The sequence below is a fragment of the Panthera tigris genome, chromosome A2 (genome assembly GCF_018350195.1).
Source record: "Panthera tigris isolate Pti1 chromosome A2, P.tigris_Pti1_mat1.1, whole genome shotgun sequence".
In the NCBI taxonomy this organism is placed as follows: domain Eukaryota; kingdom Metazoa; phylum Chordata; class Mammalia; order Carnivora; family Felidae; genus Panthera; species Panthera tigris.
The window spans coordinates 161,200,430-161,209,110 of record NC_056661.1 but is presented as its reverse complement, the minus strand read 5'-3'; positions in this window follow the sequence as shown (position 1 = coordinate 161,209,110).

Below are 8,681 nucleotides of genomic sequence, written 5' to 3'. Positions count from 1 at the left end.
CTGGAGAAGGCTCACCTCCTAATTTGTGGATGGCACCGTCTCACCGTGTCCATACATGATGGAGCAAGGAAGCAACTCTCTGCTATCTCTTCTTACAAGGACACTAATCCCGTCAAAAGGACCCCAGATTCATGAACTCATGGAAACCCACTTACCTTATCCCCAAATACCATCATGTTGGGGGTTAGGGATTCTGGAGCCTTCTCTCTTGGTGCCAAATAAATCTACTCACTTCTACTTTGTATCAACCTCTTTTAAGTGGATATCAATCAAGGTTTCCTGGTTTCTCCCCACTCACTCCACCCCCAAAGGGCACTGCATGAAAAGGAAGACTCAGCACCTCCACAGCCTCTATACCAGGATAAGGGATCTGGATTATCTACACCCCTGCTCTCACATGTCTTTAATGAAATTGTCTTCTGGCTCCACGGATGTGCAAGAAGAGCTGCCTCTTGCAGCCTCATGGCAGTCGTGTCACAAAAGAGATAGAAGTGTTAGGTGTGACAGTGCACTTGGGGCTGAATCCCTCAAAGGAAACATTGACCAAACCCTCATGAAATAAGGACCATGCCCCCCAAAGAGCCTTTTACTGTCTTCCACGATGTTATATTCCGTTATGAACCACAACCATTCAGTCCTGTTCTCAAACAGGTCTCTGCTTCCTCCTAAGGCTTCTCCGAAGATCTACCAAAGTGACCACTCAGAATTTGTGTCTTCACCACAGGGTCACAATCTTGGAGCTTCAGGGGAAAAACTGTAGGACGTGCTCTGAACTACTGTTGCCTCAAAGAGACTCTTCAGAGCAGGTTTCCAAGATGGCAGCCCTGACTCAATGCTCAGACTCTTGCCAGTGAGCAAAGCCAGGACTACTGGGACTCTCAGTCTGGAAGCATATGTACCTCAGGAAATCAGACGACTGACTCAAGATCCAGCAGAGTGAGAAGTAATGACATAGGACTGAGTGAACGGATTCAAGATGTGCCATTGTGGTTATTTGTTTGGAATATTGATGGCATTCTGTTTGATGTTCTACTTGTATGGCTATTTGTGGAAACCTTATTTCTTTCTCCTTAAACGAATTAGTAGACTGTGTATCTATAAACCCACAACAACCGTCTTTAAACATTACCTCATCTTCACCTACCCTCAAAATTGAGAAACAAATGCTTCTACTGAGTTTCATTCACTTTCATGATGATAGAACCATTTGCATAGGTTTAATAAAATTCTGTCCTCTTGTTTACAAAGATACCACTGGAAAAATTGATTCTGCAGCAAAGCCATATGTACAGGGTGATATATGAGAGTGATTGTTGTTTCATCAAAGACCATCAGACCACTGCTAAGGAGCAATTGTTGTTGTTACATGTGGAGCTAATGTCTCCAAAACCTTCATAAGAAAACGAATATGATGTCTGGCTTCCAGGATCCCAATCTCTGGGAGTAAGGAAGTCCACTCCCAGGTAGTCCAGAAACCCAGGCAAATTTTGGAGACCTCAGGAAGAGGGAAATTCATTGAGATTTATGGGTACAGCATGCAAAGTTTGCTCGAGAAAGTGTTTGGGCCTTGGTTTCCTACTCCTAGGATAGAAGAATGGCAGGGGCTTTGAAACGTCTGATTCAAAACTCATTTTGAAAATTTCCAAAAGAAGTTTATCCTTTGGAATTGATAGTTGCTTCATATGATTAGGCTCTAGATTTCACGAGCAAAGTCAAGGAGGCTTTTCCAGTTAATTAAGATTCTTGCTGCATCTGTATAAATAATCAGGCCATGCATGGTAAAAATAATCTTCAAGGATCAACAATACTTGTTGGAGACTGTTTATGATCACAAAGTAGAGAATGCTATGAAAATGATCCAAAATTTAGAAATAGGCAAGAGAGATTACTGGAGTGTTCTATTGTTCTGTGTGGTGCTGTGCTTGATGATCAGCTGTGATACTTTACAACACTTTAAGGACAGAGAGAATTTTTGCACATCTCTGCCTTGGAGATACTCAGCGAATTTTCTGTCTGGTGGAATACAGAACTCAAAAATTACATTTTCCTACCCTCTTAAACACATCAACCCTTGATTTCAAATGAAGTTTGTGTTTCTGTTTGTGTTTTTTGTTTTATTCTTTGCTTATTTGTTTGTTTTTAACTAGGTTTCACACCCAGCATGGAGCCCAAAGTCAAGACCCTAAGGTCAAGACCTGAGCTGAGATCAAGAGTCAGACGCTTAACTGATTGAGCCACCCAAAGGAACTTTGAACCAATTATAGAATCATACTGGTTCTCTAGTTAAGCCATGAGTTGAGCCAAGTCTTTGATGTGTTTATACTTGCCCAGGAGTCATGAGTTTGCTTTTTTTGAAAACTGCAGATAAGAAAGAGAGGCAGAAATAGCATGATTCAACCCTTGGAGGTGGAAATAACACTGGACACAGGCAGAGAACAGCTAACAATTTGGAGTGCAGGAATCATTACCAGCATTTACTGAGAGCCTACTGTGTCCCTGGCACTTGCCTCTCCATCATTACCACCTTCGTTCCTTACAAAAGTGTAAAACAGATGTTAACGGGAACAATGATATCTAGAAGAATCTCATTCTTGGAAGAGGAGTTGAGACTGATTATAATGACTGTTGAATACCAGGCCAAGGAATGTGGATTCTAAGCCCTAGGCAGTAGAAGATTTCCAAGAAGCAGAACCTAAGAAAACTATCCCAATGGGCTTAACCTGGTAACTGCAACGAGGACTGGAGAGGAAGAGATCAGGGGTACTGTACCCTCACACTGCACACACTGTCCCTCTCTTACCATCCATCCTAGGTTGAATTGTGTCCTCCTAAAGAAGTCCTAACTCTGATACCTGAGAATGTGACCTTCTTTGGAGCACGGTCTCTGTGATGTCATGTCATGAAGTTAAGGTTGAGCCCTACTCCGATGCCTGGAATCGTTTCATTCAGAGTGAGGGAAGTTTACACACAGATACACACAGAGAACACCAAGTGACAAAAGAGGCAGAGAGTGGAGTGAAGCACCTAGAAGGCAAAGAACAAAGCAGGCCAGCCAGCACCAGAAGCTAAGAAGCAGCAAAGAAGGATCCTTCGCCAGAGACTTCATGGAGAGTATGGCCCTGGGAACGTCTCGGTTTGGCACTTGTAGCCTGTGCCAGTGAGACAGTAGCCATAACAATGAGAAAGTAATTTTCTGCCCTTTAAGCAACAGTTTGTGGTCATTTGTTACAGCAGCTCCTGGGAGAACTAATATAGATTTTAAGGCCAAGAAGCTGGGTCCTGCTCTGGTAATTACTTAAAATGTAGGAGTCGTTTCAAAATTGAGTAATGCATGGAGGCTCGAAGAATTCTGAGGTACTTGATAAAAAAAGGCCTAGATTGCCCTTAGAGGATGTCGGTGGTAGGATGAGCATCCAGGTCACTTTCTGGTGAGGTCCCAGAGAGAGGTGGGGACCACGCTGCTGGACATTGGAGGGACGATGGCACTTGCTATAAATGGAAAGGGGCAGGGGACAGGGGGCAGGGAGGCAGGCTAAACTGAGGTGGACTGCTGGGTGGAGAGTAGACCATGTAAGTGATGAACTTGAATATTTAGCTGAGGAGAATTCCTAGAACAGTGTGGAAGGTGTGGCCTGGTTTCTCCTTGCTGCTTCTAATGAAATGTGTGAGGAAAGAGAGTGGTGGCCTATCTGCCAGCCAAGGAGCACCAAGATGGCCAGCTGCCAGAAGAGCCCAGGAAGAAGCAAGCAAGGTCCTCCCCTCAAGGCTTCAGAGAGCGCATGCCTCTGCTGGCATCTTGACTTTGGACTCCAGGAGCTACCACACAATCCATGTCTCAACTGTTTCAACTGGTGTTTGGCCGACCTGTCGTGCAGTGCTAAGCATCCAGCATGTCCCCTCCACCTTGCCCCTGCCTGCTTTCTTGTCCCATCCTCTGAGAAACCCAAAGGTCTCCCCTTCTGTGGTATAGTGTGAACAGGCCAAATCTTCTAGACTACTCATTCTTCCTCATTCCCGCCACATTTCTGGCCCAGACAGACCCCGGTACTCCCTGATGAGAGAGAGCTTGGGGCTTTCTCAGAATTTAGATTTCAGTCCTCTAAAGAATTCTCTTTTAGGAAACAATTATACAACACCAAAACAAAAACTAACAATTGTTTCTTTTAAAGAGACACACAGGAATTTAAAGCCTGGGAGCGCGGTTAAGGCCTCCTGAACTCTGAAGGCAAACAGGCAGATTGTCAGGGCGCCATGAGCTGGGGGGTCAGAGGTAAAAGTGGGCCCCGGTCCCAGCAGCAATAATCAATCCCTCACTCTTACAGAATACCAACACCGTACAAAAGGACTATTTTCTCTTAATCAGCAAAAATGTCTCCTTAATATATGAAAATCAGCCAGTGGAAAAGTGTGTGGGCCTGATTCTCTCACAATCAAGATCTATGGCTTGGAGAAAACCAAAACACAAACAGACCCTAAAAAACCACAATCCCCATGAGCCCCACTATCTTTACAGATAAGAAGTCCTAGATTGTCTCAATTCAATGCCTCCTACAGAACAGCATCATGGGAGACTATCTGGACCTCTCCCAATGAGGACGAATCCCAAGACTCTCCCCCCCCCCCCGGCATGATTCATGAGCCTGGGCCCACTTACCCACACAACTTCTCAGGTGTTGGTTGGCTGTAGGTATAAATCTCAGGTGGAACAGGGGCCTATGGTCCCCAAATGGAGACCCTGAGGAGGGCCCAGTCCCAGGACTCCTGGCTGGAGGACCCAGGGTTTAATATGAGTATGGGCCTTCTTTCCCCAGGGCTTTGGCATTCCAGGGCCATCGAGTAATGGACAGTTACAGATGGTCATGGACATCACCTTTATTTACCAGCCAGCACCAACAGCCATGAACAAAAGAAGCAAAGGCACAGGCATGTTTCTCCCTGAGTTCTCTGCTACTCTCCACACACACAGCATCCTACCTCACTCATCCACCTAGACTTTCCAGTCCCACGCCTCCAAACCCCACAGCCTTTGCTTCGATGGCCCCTGGATTCATAGCCATTCCTCGGTACCAATGGTGGAAGAGGCGGTTTGGGAGAATGGGGGTCAGGGAAAGAACTCACAGGCTGCCAGGGCCAGCCGACAGCCTTCAGTGATCTGCCCTCTCTTGGATTTACATCAAAGTTGGCACCGTTTCTGCTGTTACCTTCATTTCTTTCTTTTGGTTTCAACTTGACATCTTTTATTGCTTCACTCTCATCTTTGTGGAGTGTCTCGAGTGCTTTATTACAAATGATAAACACGGTAAGTAAATCTTTAACGAGGGATAAAGGAAAGACTGTTATATTCATGGCACCATATCACAGCACAGTTTTTTTGTTATTGTTTCCCACAGTCCCTTGCATTTTCAAGAAATGGGTAACATGGTGATTTCTCGTAAATTCACTCATGCACAGAAAAACATACATCTTATTTCAGCCCCAGCAATTTCCTGCCTCACCTCTCCTGAGTCTGTCTTCCTCATCAGGCCACAAAGGTGAGGACACAGGTTCGTGTCTTCCCATTTGTGGCTGCTCTTGTGCTCAAAAGACACTGGGGCAGGAAGGCGGGGCCAAGGAGGAACCCCACCATGGAGGTCTCACTGGCCTCTGCACAGGATACTTTTCCCATCTCTCCCCAGGCTGGTGCTGGCCTGAGGATGAGGTGGACGTCTTCCTGGGAATCTCCAACCAGGACCCGTTCAAAGAAAGCACAGCAGTTAGATCTTTTGACCCTGACGTGGGCTGAACAACTCAGTTCTGCTCTTTATTAGAACAGGTGCACACGGATGCTACTACCTTCCAAAATTTTGACCAATTTTTCTACTGGTTGTTTGTTCATTGATTGATTGATTGATTGATTAAAGTTTATTTACTAATTTTGAGAGAGAGAGAGAGAGTGAAGAGGGGAGGGACAGATAAAGAGGGAGAGAGAGGATCCCAAACACACTCCTTGCCAGCACAGAGCCCGATGCAGGGCTTGAATTCACAAACAGTGAGATCATGACCTGAACTGAAACCAGGAGTCAGATGCTCAAGCAAATAGCCACCCACGTCCCCCCACGTTTTAAAAAATTTTCACTCAAAACATAAATAGCTAACAAACAGCCAGGCAGCCTTATTATTTTGACTATTACCTATTTATCAGGAAGATATAGAACGTGAAAGTTGCACTGAAATGACTCATGTCCAAGCTGTGAAAGAATATAAACGACTCTTTGGAAATACAGGGAAAGGCCAGCATCTCTCTCACCCTCTGCAAGTTCACCATAGCTGCAGTTAGTAGGACAGCGGGACTCCGTATAAAAACGGCTGTCGGTAAGACGGTGGTAACTGCTGCCTGGCTCCCTTTTGATGCTGTTTCGTTTAACTATAATAAGACACCACAAGGGGAAGGCAAAACGAGGCAAACTCCAGGCAGCCAGCAGAAAGGAAGAAGGGGAGGGTTGGCAATGTGGCCAGAGTTTGACCCAAAACTAGGACAGGCTTCCATATACCCGGAGGAACCCTACAAACCTAGTACTGGTGGGACAGCCATAAGTGGTGCAACGTATATAATTTTAAAAATATATTAAAGTCTCTTAAAGTTGTTCTAAGATCATTCAGCAAACTAAGAAACACCTATTTAAAAAAAGTCTACTAAAAAGTAGTAAGAACAGCGAGTCTGTGACAGTTGACCATAAGCTGCTTCCTCCCTTCCAACACACACTCAGCTCCTCTGGAAGGAAACTGCATTCTGGCAGGTGTGGCCGAGAAGCTGGGGCTCCCTTTCCTCTCAGCCTTCCAGCAAGAGAACAGTATCTTGAGAGGAATCAGCTAGAGGTCAGTAGGTTTAACCGCCGGGTATAGTATGGACAGACAGAGAGGTTACGGAAAGACACAGAGTGGGGCTAAGACAACTGTCACCTCCCGGGACTGTGCAGGCCCAGGCTGCACCCTCTGAGGAGAGACACCAGAGGTTTCACCCTGCAGGGGATCAGACTTCACCAGGAAAGTCCAGCCAAACACGCAAACTCCCTGCACAAAGTTGCAGTGAAGCGACCAGAGCAGATATCCTTGTCTTATCTCTGATCACAGGGGCAAAACTCTCAGCCTTTCATCCAGTATGGTACCAGTGGTGGGAGTTTTCACACTGATTTCCTTCAGTTCTTTCAACATGCTTAGAATTGCTCTTTGGGAGCCCTGTCTCTGAATCCAATATCCAGGGCCTCTGCCAGGCAATTCCTGTGGCCTGAGTTTTTCCAGTATATGGGTCACAACTTTCTGTTTCGTTGTACATCTTACAGCTCTTGTTCAAAACTGGGTTTAGGGAACATGGTGTAGTGAATCTGGATACTGATTCCCTTTCTGCCTTTCTAGGCCTTGATTTGCTGTTGTCTGTGTGTCCATAAGAATACAGAAATCACTTTTTTAAACAACAAAATAGAAATTCTGCAGCGGAAAAGTATGACTGAAATGAAAATTTGACTAGTGGAGCTCAACGATAGATTTGAATGGCTAGAACAAAGATTCAGTGAATTTGAAGATGTAATAATTACAAACACACATGAACTTCACAATTGAGCCCCAAAACACAGGAAGCAAAAAATAACAGGCACCAAGGAGAAATAGACAATTCAACAACAAGCTGTAGACTTCAATGTCCACGTTGACCAACGCGTACCACAGCTAATCAGAAGGTCAAAACAGAAACAGAAGATGTGACCCACAGATAAACCAACTAGACCTAACATTACAGCACTTTACCCAACGAAGTAGATTATACATTCTGTTCAGGTACACAGACAACGTTCTCCTAAATATGACCAATAGGCCATAAAATGAGCCTCAATAAATCTAAGAGACTTGAAATCCTAGAGTATAACAGGGGGTAAGCTCCTTTACATCAGTCTTGGCAATAATTTTTTGGATTTGACCACAAAAGCAAAGGCAGCGACAGATAAAATGAACAAGTGAAATTACATCCAACTAATACGCTTCTGCCTGGAAAAGGAAACCTTCAACAATACAAATAGGCAGCCCACTGAATGGGAGAAAGTATTTGCAAATCGTATATTTGATAAAGGGTTAATACCCAAAATACATACAGAACTCACATAATTAATAGCAAAACCCGAGCAATTTATTTAAAAAGGACAGAGGAAGTAAACAGGCATTTTCCCAAAGAGGACACACAGGTGGCACATAGGTGCATGGAGATGTGCTCAGTATCACCATCATCAGGGGAAACGCAAATCAAAACCACAATGAGGTATCGCCTCACACCTGTGAGAATGGCTATCATCAAGAAGACAAGAGGTAACAAGTGTTAGGGAGGATGTGGAGAAAAGGGAAGCCTTGTGCACTGTGCATGGGACGCAAATTGGTGCAGGCACTGTGGAAAACAGTATGGACGGTCCTCCAAAAATTATAGGTAGAATTACATTGGATCCAGCAATCCCACTTCTGGGTATTTATCCAAAAGAAATGCAACCAAGATCTCAAAGAAAGATCTGCACTCACAAGCTCCCTGCAGCATTGCTCACAATAGCCAAGATGTCAAAGCAACCTAAAGGTCCATCTATGGGTATATATATATTGTTCTGTGAAAAGAAAGAGGAACATCTTGTCATTTGCAACAACAGGGTCGAACTTGAGGGCATTATCGT